Source organism: Pleurodeles waltl, chromosome 3_1 (genome assembly GCF_031143425.1).
Source record: "Pleurodeles waltl isolate 20211129_DDA chromosome 3_1, aPleWal1.hap1.20221129, whole genome shotgun sequence".
In the NCBI taxonomy this organism is placed as follows: Eukaryota; Metazoa; Chordata; class Amphibia; order Caudata; family Salamandridae; genus Pleurodeles; species Pleurodeles waltl.
The window spans coordinates 677,377,321-677,392,743 of record NC_090440.1 but is presented as its reverse complement, the minus strand read 5'-3'; the positions used below and the strand labels follow the sequence as shown (position 1 = coordinate 677,392,743).

Sequence of the window (15,423 nt, the reverse complement as noted above, 5' to 3'; positions counted from 1 at the left end):
TTACAATTCCTGTCTCCGCTGCTAGGCGACCAGAATCCGTGGAAACAACTGAAAGTTCCCCAAACTGCAAGCCTGTCTGGATCCGTGCGCCACTCTCCCCTCCTCCACAGACGCCGCGTCGCATGGAAGGCGTACCCACCCTTTGCCAGGACCCATGTCTTTGAAGCGAACTCCTGCCATAGAGTTTCCGCTGTAGAATAAACAGAATCTCCCGGAGGCGCTTGATAGAATGGAGAGCACGAAGGTGTTGGGGGTCCACAGCACCAAGGCCCGCACCCTTCGATTACACTAAAACTATGTACGTGATGGAATTTAGGCCACGAAACACTAACAACCCAATGGAAACAAACTGTTCCAAACACCCCAGCAGCCATCGGTGTCTTCGAATAGCTAAAAAAAAAAAAAAAATTACATAATTTCACTCCAAGTCAAAGCTTATGTTTTTTAATCGAGATTCATCCTCGATTAAAAAAAAAAACCCTGGTATCTTTTGGTGATTTCACGTGCCTCCTAGTCACTACTTGCGGGAGTCTACTCAGCTAAAGCCGACCCTGTCTAATAGACCCAAGCCTGCACCATCCAAGAGCTGCAATGATACGGTGCGGGCCATACATTATCTCAGGACTGTAATTATCAAAGCATTCACCACCAGGAGCTACGTGGGTGTAATGACAGATCATTGCAGGGGCTAGCCCTATAAATAACCAAATCCTTTAACACTCAGAACTACATGGGTGTAATAACAGAACAATACCCTAAAAATAACCAAAGCATTCACCACCCGGAGCTATATGGTTGTAATGACAGCACAATACAGTGGTAGGGCATACATTACCTCAAGAATAGCCAAATAAATAACCAGAGCCTTCAACACCCAGATCTACATGGGTGTAATGACAGACCAGTTCAGGGACAGGACATACATTATCTCAGGTTAGCCCTGTGTATAGCCAAAGAGTTCACCATCCCAGAGCCATATGGGTGTAATGACAGAACAATACCAGTGTAGGTCATATATTATCTCAAGATAGCCCTATAAATACCCAGTGCATTCACCATGCCAGAGCTACGTGTGTGTAATGATATCCAAATGATACCGCGGCAGGCCATGCTTCATCTCAGGGTAGGTCAGTGACAGCATTCACCACTGCAGAGCCACATGGTATAATGCTGCTCCCTATAGTTACCAAGGAGACTGTAACTATCTTAGGATAGGCTTGAAAGTATTCATCACCAAGAGCTGACTCCATATGATGCTACCACAATGGCAGGGTAGGGCATGCATTACCTCAGGACATCAATTAAATCACCACATTAAAGTAGTCTAAACTTTTCTAATTACTTGAGGAGCTATCCATTCTTTTGCGGAGCATCTGTTTTTACTGGAGACCGAAAATATGTAAATGTGCCTTGTGTCTGAGGAAAGGCTTATAAAGAAGCAAAGCGTTCTCTACCTCAAGAACACACATTTGTGTCCCTGTAATGCCACGGGGTCGGTTTGTATGTTATTTCAGGATATGCTGGTAAATAACTAAAGTATTCCTCACCTTGAGAACTGCATGGCCATAACGTTATTATAACTGGAAAATGTTTTCCCTGTTACCTCAGACTAGTTCTGCACATAAACAAGGCAGTCAGCAACTGACAGCCTCATTAACATGCCCTAGAATGCCTGAGCGTAGGCCTCATACTGTCTCCTGTAAAATCTAGTTGGGAAGGCAGGCTACTGTAGTATCTTTTATGTCTCTTTAACTCTAGGTCTGAGCTGCTGTCCAGAAAGCTTTGTGAGTGATGTAATTGAATGTTGGTGTGAGGTGGAAGCTAGGAGATAGACACAGCTGGTGGTAGGATGGAGCCCTGACAGGACATACATGCAGTTGCTGTAAACTAAAGTCCTAACATCAAATACAAACGCACATCCTACCTGAGTAGTGTCAAACTTGTGTATATAGACTCTGCCTTCTAACACAACAGTTACCTTGGAGGAACAATAGGCCACCATCCATGCTGCCAAAGGGAGAAGCTGTTGTATTAACGACTGCCCAATTGTTTCTGGTATTCTCATGAGGGTAGAGACCAACCACCACGTACAGACAGGCATCAGTGGTCCTTAGACTAATATACACGTAGAAGAGCTAACCCCATCCTTATAGACAGGGAGGACCAGTACTGGAAATGGAAAACATGGGATCACATAAATTGGGTATAACAAAATGGGTTAGAGTCATGAGCAGCAGAGTTAATGACAGAGAGATTGTGCCTTATTTTTGGCAAACCGAGCCCCCTAAGAAATTGGCAACAAGGAAACATGTCATGGTAAAGCTGTTCTGGTTTACTTGATTGGTAACAAACATACTGCATTTTCAGCAAGTTGAGGGATTAGGAGGCACTTTAAGTGGATTGAAAAGGGTGGATCCTCTAACAAGTCAGGGGACTATGAAGAGCCACTATGAAACATTCATAAAAGGCATGGCTTCTGTAACTGAGGGCATGCCCTTATCTTTCTGCTGCACTTTAGCCTCCTACCCCTGGTGTCCTCTGCCTCCTGGTCTTTCCCTTCCTCATTATCGTCATCTTCTTAAGTCTTTTCTTCCTGGTCTTTCTTCTCCTGGTCATCGTCGTCCTGCTCTTGACATTCCCACTTGGCCCTTGTCTGGTTACTGGTTGTATTCCTCCTAGTTCTGATTTTTGTTCTCCTAGTCCTGATCCTTCTATTCCTTGTTTCTTTTGCTCTGGTCATCCCTATCCTCCAGATTCTTCTCTGCCCAGTCCAGGTCCTCCTCCTTCTAATTTGCACCTTTATCTTCCTTTTCTTCCGATACTGGTCATCATCCTCGGTTCTCCTGATCTAATTCCTTAGCCTCCTGGCCTTCCTCCTTCTGGTCCTAAACTAGTCCTCTTGGTCCAAGTCATTCTGCACCTCCCAGTCTTGATACTCCAAGTCCATGTTCTCCTGGTCTTCTTAGCTGTGATTATCCTGGCCTTCTCAGTCGTGGTCCTTCTGGTCATTTCCTCCTCCAGGTCCTGCTGTCAATGCATTTGGTCCTGCTCCTAATGCCACTCAGCTCTCATCTGGTCCCACCACCTCCACCCCTCCCCCCGGGTCCTGATCCTCCTAGTGCCTATAGTGCTCTTGGTCCTAGTTCTCCTTATCATCTTGGTCCCTGTGATCCTCCTAGTTTCCATCATCAGGGTTCTCTAGATCCTGGCACTATTCTCAGACCTGCGGGGGCTGTCACATTTTTCCTTTCCTTTCCTTTCTCGGCTTGGTCTTGTTGCTGCTTCTCTAGATTATCCGGGTCCCTTAAATCCTAATCCTCCTGATGCCAGTTGTATTTTTGCTTGTCCCCCCTGGTTATGGTCACTTTAGTCCTGATCCTCCTGGTACGTTTCCTCCTGGCACTGGTAAGAATGGCCCAGTTCTACATGGTCCCTTAGAGCGAATTCTCCTCTTATCAGTACTTCTAGCCCTAATTCTGTGATCCTTGTCCTCCCTGTCCTGGTCCGCTTGGTCCTGATCATCTTGATCCTCATGGCCATCGTCCTGTTTGTCCTCTGGGTACCCCTGGAGCCGTATTATACAGAGTGCCCCAGGGGCATAACAGGCATGTGCACCTGTTTTGTGTGCCCCCAGGGCACTTTAGTATTACAGAAAAAGCCGTAGACGCTTAAAAGGCCGTAGACGCTTGTAAGGCCCTTTCTGTAATACAGATAGCGCTGGCGCTATATGTGTGCCAACTATGTCACCAGAGGGTGTTCCCTCATTTTCATGGGGCTGCGGCCTCATGCAAAGGAGGGAATCCCTTTGCCTCTGTGCCCGCGCCGTATTATAGATGTGCGGCACACAGGCAAAGAAGCTGTCAGGAGGCGCACTGACAAAGCACCACCTAAAAGGTGGAATACTGTCAGTGAGTCCCTTGATGGCAGACCTCTGGAGGGGGGGAAGGAGGTCTTATGGACCCTCTAGACATCCCCTTGCAGGTGGGTGCAGTCACTCACTGCTCATGCCTGCAAGGGGATCTCTAATACCCCTTATTTAATAGTGCAGGCATGTTGCCGCCTACACAGTGAAGCACAGAGCATCTGCTTCAAAGCAGCTCCGTTTTTCACTTGAATGTGCTGCCCCCCAGGGCAGCGCAAGTTTGTGGCTCGCTTGGGGGCAGCGCATTCGATGTAACATTGCACACTTTCTCTGCACCTAGCGCACCTGTTTTAAAGTGCGACATGGCGCAAACAGAGAATGTGCACCCTATGTGTAATAGGAACCCTGGTGCATTCTGCTCCTGCTGATGATCCTGGTCCTTCTGTTTATGCCCCCCACCCTCAATTTTCCCCAGGTCTGTCAGAAACTGCTCATGTTTTTATTTATTTTATAGGCTTCAGCATTTTAACCTTAGAATAGGGAGAGCTAAAAGGCAAAACAAGATAGCTAGGTAAGGACTCTGCTCAACATCTCTTTTCTCCCTTTATGGGTGCTTAACACAGTGGGATTTAGGCACCTGCTAAAGAAATGTATTAGCAAGTTTCAAAGAATAGCAGTGGCCAGTTATCTCTAGTGGTTAATCCATATGCTGGCGGGATGTGTGGATTCTCTGCACAAAAGTTAGAAGCATAATACAAAAACACAGATGGGTAATGTGCTTGTTTGATATCATAAAATGTGGGTCAGAGACTTGTATTTTATGTAGGATAGCTGAGTAGTTTAAGCCTTTTATTGCAGAAATCCTTCTGCTCCCTGCAGGTCACAAGCTACAATACCAGCATTATAGCTAAGTGAGCAATGGACTAGCATCAAAGAGCCACATGTAGCCTGCAAGATAAAGGCTAACCTGCAAGGCATGATTTTAACAAGCTTGGAATAACGAGAGATTGAGAAAAAACTGCAAAGCTTGGAGGTTTGTCTCAATTTATCATTATTGCAACCTTGTTAAAATTATGCCTTGCAGGTTTAAAATGATTAAAATGATTTAATTTTGGGTAATTTTAAACACTTATTAGTAGGTGTTAAATAAATGTCTTTTAGTGTAATTACACAGATAAACGTTACATTTTACATGGCATGCAAATACCTACACTTCTCTCACACAGAGCTCGAGAATGACAAAACAAAATTCTAAAGCTTAGTTTTTCTCTTTACAACTTGTGGCATGATAAGCTGCAGGCCTTTGTTTGCTCTGCTCGCCTACCTGAGTTTCGCATCATGACTGCACCTGCTTATGGCAGACAAAGGGTGCTGTTTAAGTGCACAGATGGAGCTGTACAGGAAAGCTGGAGCATTCTTCAATAGCCCCCCCAGGCTCCTACCAGCATTTGCACACCACACTGGGCACAGTATGATTTGGAAAATGGTCAGAACCAACGACCCCCATCCCGGATTCCAGGTCCAGTAAAAAACATAACTGCTAGATTTGAGATTCGGATGGATCCATCTGGTTTGCAGCAATGGCCAAAGAACATTCCACTGGAAGTGCTCTAAGAAGGGAATAGGCCTCCAGAGGTGCATTATCAAAAGTGCTTCGGGATTGCACAGGTGTGTATACCCACTTTTTGCATGCCTGGGTACTTGGTATTACAGAAGTAGCCACACAGGTCTGTGCAATCCCTTCTGTAATAAAGATCACAATGGAACACTTGTAGCATTCCATCATTTGCATGGGGACCTAGCCCTGCGCAATAAGGTACCACTTTGCCTCTGAACCCTCCTGTATTATTAACAATGGCAGAGTGGCAAAGGGGCCATCAGAAGACACACTGAATGTGTGCCATGTGAGGGCGCTATTTTAAACAGGCGGAAAAGTGGTACTAGAAACCCCTAGATAGCCACTGCAGGTGGGTGCAGTCACAGACTGCCCTTGTCTGTAGAGATATCTGCCCCCTTTTCCAATGTTGGTCAGGTTGCCACTTGCACAGTGAAAGGTAGACCAGCAACTCCAAACAGCTACTGTGCACAGTTGCCAAGGACAGGCAGAAGTTTGCTATTGAACTGTGGACAGTACATTCATTGTGACAGGGTGCACTGACCTGGTCTGCACTTAAGATTGCACCATGGCGCAGGACTACTGCAGGTGCCACACTAACACACGGAGATGGCACTCTATCCCAAGTTGCCCTAAGATATTCTCTGACAGCAGAGCTCCCTCTCTTAGCCACATTTGATTCTACTAGTGACTTCTTTACGTATTTTGATAAACACAAGACAGCCGAGATCGTCTCCACCTGGTCACAGACTGTCCTTCCTACAAAGTACTCAAAGGGCTCTGATACTCTGATACCCAGGAGGAATTTGTGTCATTAGAGTCATGCTGGTAGATTTTCCATCCACCAGACAGTGGACAATCTGCCAATTTAGCATTCTCCACAGCAATGTGGAATTGTTGCACCAACATGCATGTTTTCCGAGGGTAGCAGCACTTTATGAGTGGGTTCTGGGTTGTTATTTGTTACAGAAAATCTACGGATGTCAAGCACTGCTGGCAGAATTTCCACCATCAACACTAGAAACTCTAAAAAGAACCATTGCCCTGCCGCTGATGCTAACACTAGCAAAACTGTCAAATTAATTATGGAGGCCCCTGTGTTGTGCCTCCTCCACTGCTGTTTTAATGTTTTTTGTCCTTCAAGTTTTTTTATCCTTAGATCATTTCTACTTTTAGATCTTTTGGTTTAGATGCTATATTGTTTCTTAGAATACTATGTTGCCAGACAGCTTCCTGTCACTGAGACCATCAGGAATTATTTACGGACCAAGTCAGGGTATAAGCCTGTATACAAATGTTGCAGCTGAATACTACACAAAACCTGATCCCACTTAATAAAAACCCACACTGAAAAAACATTTTCAGTGACCTTCTGAAAGGCTACTGGTCTTCTGAGGGCCTACTGGTTCAATTGAACCTTCTCCAGCAGGGTTTAAATATTTCATTTGAATAACTCAAGAGGCACCAGGCCCCAAGTAAGACAGGGCTACCTGGGAGACTCCCACGGTGGAAAGAAAATATCTTTTGTAACAGAGAAGTTGAAGAGGGAGTTTTCACATTTCTGTGATGATCGCGTTTTTAGGGGAAGAGGAAGTGGTAAAGTGTAACTTGCATTTGGGTGGGCTTAACTGCTTTGCTAAATTTGATCTGTAATGGCTTGTGCAGCAGCCATATATCACAAGGGTGTTGTACAGATCACATACATAGGGATATGCATGGTAGAATGCTTGACCAGTCTTGTGGTAAACTGATGTTGATTCAATTCAGAGACCAGCATGGTGGATACCGGGATGTTGTTCCAGATCCTGGATGTGCAGATGGAAAAGGCTTTAAGTCTTGTTTTTTTTCCTTTTTTTTTATTTTACACTTCTTAGCCTCCAGTCTCCATGGCTGCTGGTGTGCAACCAGAGAGGGTGAGTTTGTCTACAAGATATGCAAGGCTGCTAGTCACAACCTCTTTGTATATAATGCAGCTAAGTTTCAAAATGGTACAAGCCGATAAAGAGAGCTAGGGCAATTCTATCTGAATGGGGGTGACAAGATCATATTTCTTCAAGCCCCACATGTAACGTAATGCACTGTGTAGGTTGCAGGTAAGCAATGCCAATATGGAGTGTAGGAGTCCATGGATCAGTGTGTTACCACCATCCAGATACAAGATTATGAGGGCTCGAATAGTAGTTTTGAAGTTGCTTTCTGGAAGCAACGGTTTCACCTTCTTTAAAAGAGAGTGCTGGTAACGGGTTGTACTTGTTCTTTTGGCAATGTGTCCCTTGAGGATGAGGTTGGTGTCTAAGGTGAATCCAAATGACTTGGTCATGGTGAAAGTTGGGGTTCAAAGCCCTCAAGATTCATGTCATTGAGCCATGTTTGTGCTACGTCTTGCTTATTGCTAGACTGTCATACACAACAGGGCCGGGGCTAGATTGTGGATGCCAACTGTAGCACAAATGTATGTCAAATAGAGAAATCCATGAACTACAAATTCAAAACCTGGAACACAGGGGGATGAATAACACAGCTAAGAGGCACAAAGTGTTTTCATACCTTAAAAGAAGCGCAGTTCATAAATCTTTATTACAATAAACCCACCTGGAGGAGCTGGCACTGCGGAGGTGATGGTGGGGACAGGCCTACTACACTGCATATTCTGCCTATGCAAGGGGGTGCTTACATGGGTGCGTCCAGGGGTACCCTTTAAGAAAACCGGGGAGCTGGTAAACCCAGCAGGCAGGTTTGTAGAGGTGATGGGGCATCTGGCCAGGTTGAGACCTGGCAGGGATTAATGTTTATGCCCCAAACATCAACCTGGGAGCTTTTCTGGAGGACTTGTCCAGAGTACAGGTGTCCTACCTTGTGCAATCATTCGTCATGGGGGGAGACTACAATTTCATATCGGACCCTGCACTAGATAGGTCTCATCCCCTGTTGAGGGACTCTCCAGTCAGTAGAACAGTTCATTTATTTGCTGATTGGCAGACCCAATAGGGACTAGTAGACTCTAGAGGTCGCACCCACCCGATGGCCAGTGATTACTCCTCTATTCAGGCCCCATGAGCTGCATGTGCGCTTGGATGCTTTCAAATGCAACCTGAGGTACATGGCTTGGTTCACGTTGTTGACTACCTAGCTAGAACTATATTGGACGATAATCTGGAACTGCTCTATCTGAGCTGGGAGCAGACATGGCCCTGTATCCCTATATGGAAATTTAAGCCAGAGTCCTTGGAGGACCTAGCCTTCTAGGCCACCATTAGGGATCGTAATGGACAATATTTTGAGGGCAATACTGGTTCGACGTCTATCCCACAGTAACAATGGGACGCGTTTAAAGCAGTGATTCAAGGGAAGTGTATAGCGGAAACAGTGGGTGTCAGTAGCACTTTGTTAGGTGAGGTGATGACCTTGGGGGCGGAACTGAGGGAGGTGGAAAAACAGAGACCGGGTCACCGGGAACTGCAACAGGCCCTGGTAGAATCCAGGGAGGATTTAGCGGGACGGATACAGAAACTTGGATGTTTCGACTACAGGAAATACATGATTTGGGCACGGGCAGAGCACAATAGGGCTGGCTCGCTCCTAACCTGGCTCGCTAATCCAGCTAAACAGGGAGCAGTGATAGTAGAAATGGAAACAGACCTGAAGGATACAACCTATAAGTAGGCTGATATTAATAAACACTTCAAGGAGTACTACTCTCACTTATATGTGAACACTTCCACACACACAGAGAGCGCCTTAATCAACTTTCTCTACTGTTAATCATACCAGCAATCACACAAGAGGAGGCTGAGGAATTGGGAGGGGATATTACGCTTCAGGAAATTAGAACAGCGCTGAAGAACATGGAAAGGAGGAAAACACCTGGGACAGACACGCTCTCCATTGAATTTTATGTCACATACACCGATGTGCTAGTGCTCAAGACAGGGCAGCAAAGGATATGGAGCATCTGTCAACTTCCACCCATGAAGCATTAGTGGTTTTGTTACTAAAACCGGGGAGATCTCCACATGATTGTTAAGCATATCGACCAATGTCGATGCTCAACATCGATTATAAAATCCTCAGCTGAATTTTAGGATCTAGTTTGCTGCCCTGTTTGACTAAATTGATGCACCAAGATCAAGCAGGGTTTATCCCCAGGCCGCAACATGGCACTTAATATAAGGTGGCTATTAACACTGATGGCGGCGGATATGTTTGGTTGGGAAGAAGCAGTAGTATTTGCAGTTGATATAGAAAAAGCTTTTTACATCTTAGAGTGGGACTTCCTCTCTTGGATAATGGACAGATTGCAGATGAGAGGGGGATTTATAGGTTGGACCAGACTGTAATTTACCGTCCCTAGATCCTGAGTGAAAACTGACTGCATAATCTCTGAGGGTTATGTCGTAGGTTGGGAGACAAGGCAGCGATGCCCCCTATATTCACTGCTCTTTGCTTTTGCGATAGAGCCATTGGGCAGCAGCACCAGGTCAGGAGACCATTATCGTGGAATAGATGTTGGGGTCCATACCATCACTTTGCCTTATATGCTGATGATTTGTTGCCATTCCTACGAGATACTGAGACTGAACTAGAGGGGACAATGAGGCTGATAGATAAATTTGGTTTGTTATCCAGATTAGGGATGAATTGGCAGAAGTTGCGGCTATTTCCAGTGGTTGCAAACCGTCGAGCCCTTAAAGGTACTGAGGCTGTTGCAGTGGTAACCCCAATGTCTGCAGTATCTAGGAGTGAAAGTATTTCATGACCAGGCTGACTTGCTGGATGGAAATGTGGGAGTAGCTGCCCAAGCCCTCTGAGCAAGCACCGACTTCTGCAAGACGCTTCCCTTGTCCGTAGCAGGACGTATAGCTCTTCTTAAGATGGTGGCGCTCCTCAGGCTGCTATACTTTTTGCGGTCTTGCCTTTGTGGATTCCCCGGTTGATTTTCAGGAAACTGGACTCTCTCATTATCTCCTTTATCTGGGGCCTGACCCGCAAGAGAGAGGCACTGACAACCTTTCAGTGCCTTGTGGGAGTACCAGTCCCCGAGTTCGAAACATACTATATACCGATGCAGCTTCAGTGGCTCACCCAATGGGTGGCTAGTAGGGTGGCCCCAGTGCGGAGGTTGGATAGTTTGCATCAGAGATCCAGCAGCTGTTCCAGTTACTCCCAGCGCCCAGGCAGCCCATTGCAGAAGGCATTAGAGAATTTCAAGTGCTGCAACGCTGCTTTGTCAGTTGCTTGCAAAAGGCACAGACATGGGTTCTGTACTCACCTGACCTGCCTATAGGTATCTTAGAGTTGCTGCCACATGGAGGGGAGTGGCAGACTGGGAAGCTACTGGTATAACTTGCATAGGCAACCTATTTTGAGCTGGGGGCACCTCCTGTTAAAGGACGATAGTCATCTGCTCCATAGGGCAGGTTCAGTGATGATTAGGAAGCACTGGGTGTGGGCATATCAGAGCCACCTAATAACAAGTGCCAATATATGGTCACATACTCTGGCACCTTGAAAGCAACTCTCTTGCTTATACTTTGGTGCAGAAAAGATTACACCAATGGACAAATGCAGAGGATTTAGGGATTCAGGTTCCTGACAGCGATTGGGTGAAAATCATAGCACAGTCCTCCAAAGTCTCTAGAAATGCTTGGTTCAAACTGATCAACTCCTATGTTTTACATAGAGCATACCTTACCCTAGGGAGAGTCAACAGATTTTTTCGCACAGTTGGTGCAGCATGCCCATGATTTGGAACAGTGGGGGTGGAATTGTTTCATGTTATGGTCCTGCCCATACCTGACTGATAACTGGGAAGCGATCACAACCACGGTGGCTGACATCACAATGAGGGATGTCCCCTGTTCCCCAGGGCACTGCTAACTGAACTGGTTCCCACATACCGCCAAAACCAAGGTCACAAGTAGGTTCCAAAATGTGCCCTTTCTTTTCACAAGGAGAGAAATTACACAGAACTGGAAGGCTGACAGTGACCTAGGGTGGCAGCCTTGTGCAGATAACTTGAGGGATGGTCAGGGTATTAGAGTGGAGTATTGGTTCATGAGGCAAATGGGGCTGTGGCTCCCTGGGGGGTGGCCAGGGTCTGGGAGGCGTTGTTGGAATGCAAGAGAGAGACCCAAAGCCTCCATCACAAGTGTGATCCTCCGGAAGCTCGGTGGCCAGGACCCTGCTTAGACCTGCCTGAGTGGCAGGGCTTGTCACTACTAATACATGGATTCAGGGATCTGGCCCTTTGCTGCATGATACGCCTTCATACCAGCCTAAATTTGATGAGTGGGAACTGTAATGTAGAGACAGACTTGGCCTGCATACCTTGGGGCATAACTCAAGGAGGTGGAAGGGAAGATGTGGTGTGTGAAGTTGAGGGGTGGACGATTGCTGGGTATGATTTCAATGGTATACCATACAATGTTCTACTATGATTTATTGTTTGCTGATGATATGAAAAGCCCAAAATATATATTTAAAAGATGTCTTGCTTCTTGTTCTTGGCAAATAACAAGAATTCAGTGTGGGTTGGGTTTGAGCCTCAGGTAGGCGCTGGGCATATATGTCTGGATGAGGTGCGGGCAGTGTTGGAGCATAGGAGTTTCTGGGGCATAGGAGACTTTCAGGAAGTGTTGTGATTTTTTTGGGATATTGGTGAATCTTTATGCTGTTATCTGTAAATAGAGCCCCAAGGTTCCATCCAAAGGCTGAAGATGGCAGGAGACCGTTTGGAACCCTGGGGGACTCTGAGGGTGAGAAAGATCTTTTGGGACCTCGAGGTGCCCATGTGAACAAAATGGTGTCAATAGGAAAAGTAGTAGGAGATTGAGTGAAGGACTTAGAAGTGACTGTCAAAGGAAGATGAGAGGTACAGCAATAGCATAATTCAGCACGCAGGGCAAAGGATTACTCGAATGAGGAAGTAACCATCGCTAAGCCCCTCTCGTCATTGCCCCCTTTCAATGGGTTGGAAAGGGTCAGCTGGTTTAAGCTTGACCTCTTTGGTGCAGGCAAGCTACCAGATCTCATCACAGACTCCTGTTTTATACCTTGTGTTAATTGTTATTGCTGAGCCTACATTTTACAGACTTGTGTGCAGTGTTACAAGAAGTGTTACATGAGATCCAGGGATTTTCAAGACATATAGTTACCAATTATTTAAAATCATCACAGAATGGGCTTTGGTTCCACCCAGAGGATGAATACTCCCTCATCTCTTGATGCTGGTTATTTGGTGAGCTATTCAGCATTCCACAAAGTGCTACTCTCTGAATTCCTCTGGGACTATTTTACCTCAAAAAAGTACACTCAATTATTACTCGATTATTTGTCTCCTACATACATTCTTTACATAAAATAGTTATTTTTCCTTCTACCTTTTCCCGACATTGGTAAGGTAAAAATGGCAACCTATAATTTGGTAAACAACATTTGTGGATATAATGCAAAAACAGCATTTGTAAAAGCGTTGGCCAGTCTGCTCGCTCTACCAGTGCTTGCTGCGCTAGCACTGACCTCTAAATGATGCCCTAAGCCTCCAAGTCTGGCTTGCCTGTAAAATTATAATGTCCACGCCATTGACTGCAGCAAGGGAGAGCATGCGGTCCTCACTGGCGATTCACTGGCTGTCGCACTTTCCCCTAGACGCGGTAAATACAACGGTAAAATGCATCTGCCCCCTCCATTTGTATTACGGCTACTTTGCACTTTCTGGGGGAAATCTGCCCCCCTTAGTGGTAGCATCTAGGCAGTGGCCCAGAGCTGACTCACAGTATTACCCGCCCTACCCCAAATGTGGCTCTCATAGTTAAAACGTGAATATTACACTTGGGATCTATAATAAGTGTATTCCCTTACGTCGATCAGTCACAAAAACCGGAGGCAGCGACCTCATTACTCCTATCGAGGCTTAGTTAGGAGAACAATGCTCTAGGTGCTCCCGCCTACGGTACAAAAAGACTTGAAGGCTTTCAAAATACTGCAGCCAGAGTGGAAACAGTGACTGGCAGCTATTAGAAATGTAAGGTGCAGGGCCTCCACTTGACGGTGGGTAGAATAGATACAGCCCTATGTGGAGCCTGTCTGCATTTTATCTATTTTACAGAGGTAGCTACAGTTCTCTGTTTCCTAGCGCCTCAGTTGGGCTGAAACTCTTTCCAGTATAACACCCACTCCGCCCCCTTACATGGGAACTGCACCAAACCACCACACTACGACAACACTAACCATTGATGGACACACACAGCCAAACATACATGAAATATAAGGGAGAAGGATAGGGAAAAGTCAAAGTGGTGGACATGGTCCAGGAGGTGGCAAGGAGGAAGATAAGATACGTAATCTGTAAAATACCTATCAGTTGTATTTAATTTTTAATGCTGCCAGGTGTTTACTGCTTGTTTACATCCTGTATTCTACATGTTTGATTTTGGAGCGCCTGTCTCCTTCTGGGAAAATGCAACATTTTCTTATTAGATATTCGTATGCTCGCACTTTTTTCTTAAAAAAATAGAAATAGTCAACACCTCTGTGGAACTTTGAAAGGTCTGTCACTGTAACAAATTATGAATAAATATAAAGCCGCATTTGCAAATGTTTGCTTATATTTGGCAGCACATGGGTTTGAAGAAGAAATTAAGTCGTGCATCAATCGCTTAACCATTTTTTACATCATACTGATAAAGTGGCACGTGCTAGATGTCCCGCCTGCTTACACAAAAAGATAATAAAACTGAATAAAATGTGTGCATATGATTAACAGACGACCCAAGAGACAATATGCTGGGTATCATTTCAAATCTGTTCTCACTATGTCTTTTCATTTAATTCAAAAAGAGATATGTCTGTTGAGGTATCAATGATGTTTCTACCTTTTCTACAGTTTTATGGTTATCATCAGGACTGATAAAGTTATGAAACACCTGGAAAAAGCCAAATACACAAGAGTTAGTGCTTAAAATGACAAAAGTTGGTTTAATATCATGATATATATATACACCAACATATTAGGTGAAGAATCTTACCTTAATTAATGAACACCATTACAACGTCTAAAATGGTGCTCAGCTGCCATACATCTATGTAGTCTGAAGGATAACTCACAAAATCACTCTAGGAGTGGGGCAACCTGAAACATAAGTAGGATCTATTAATGTCAGTTCTAAATAGCCTAAATCCTATTACCATAAACTCCCAATTAACACTTCAGGATTCTTCCCTCCTCCACCCCTCCATTACTCCAGTCAATCTAACTAACAAACTCTCATATCCGCGGCTCAAATTAACTCATAATAATCCTAAAACTGTACTCATATTTTCCTATACTAATCCACCACTAATTCTTTTTGGGTTCCGGAGTAGCGTGCTACTCACCGAAAAGCTATTCGACGCCTCATCAGGGGTAGTAAGCGCTATATAAATACTATTACAATACAAAAGACTATAGGTGGTAAATTCTTCTCCGTTCAAGCAGCCAAACTATGGACTTCATTACCCCCAACTATAAGAGCCACAGATAACTTTCTTGTCTTCAGAAAACTACTCAAGAGTTGGCTCTTTCCTTCATAACCACCATATTCAAAAACTATGGACTGCATATGCCTATGTTGATAAATATTTTTTCTTATTATGTGTATATTTCTAGTTATGTATAGTTCTTTAGAAAATATGTATTGCTACAATGTCATAACAATAAAATACACACACTCTTTAAACCTGTTTGACTAAGTATATTTACCCATGGTTCTAATTATGAATTGTATGTACATATATGTGTGCATATGTGTGTGTATTTATGTGTGTGTGTGTGTATATATATATATATATATATACACACACACCCACACACACACACATATGTGTATGTTGGGTCATTGCATGGCTCTTGGGTGGGTTGTTATACTAGATATCTATGAATCCCCGCTCTCATCTTATCACACTTATC

General features: G+C 44.7%; 1 protein-coding gene across 2 annotated transcripts in view; it reads right to left on the bottom strand.

Annotated features, from left to right (window-relative positions):
* Positions 1–14,591, bottom strand: part of LOC138284476 (PRKC apoptosis WT1 regulator protein-like) — a 317,310-nt gene extending 302,719 nt beyond the window's left edge. Inside the window, exons 1-2 of one of the 2 annotated variants that reach the window (XM_069223277.1) lie at positions 14,504–14,591; positions 14,351–14,401 (exon numbers count right to left, since the gene is read on the bottom strand). The gene's annotated coding sequence lies outside the window, so the exon portion shown is untranslated. The remainder of the gene's footprint in view (positions 1–14,350; positions 14,402–14,503) is intronic. The other variant, XM_069223278.1, reaches the window with a different exon arrangement.
* Between the last annotated feature and the right edge of the window lie 832 nt (positions 14,592–15,423).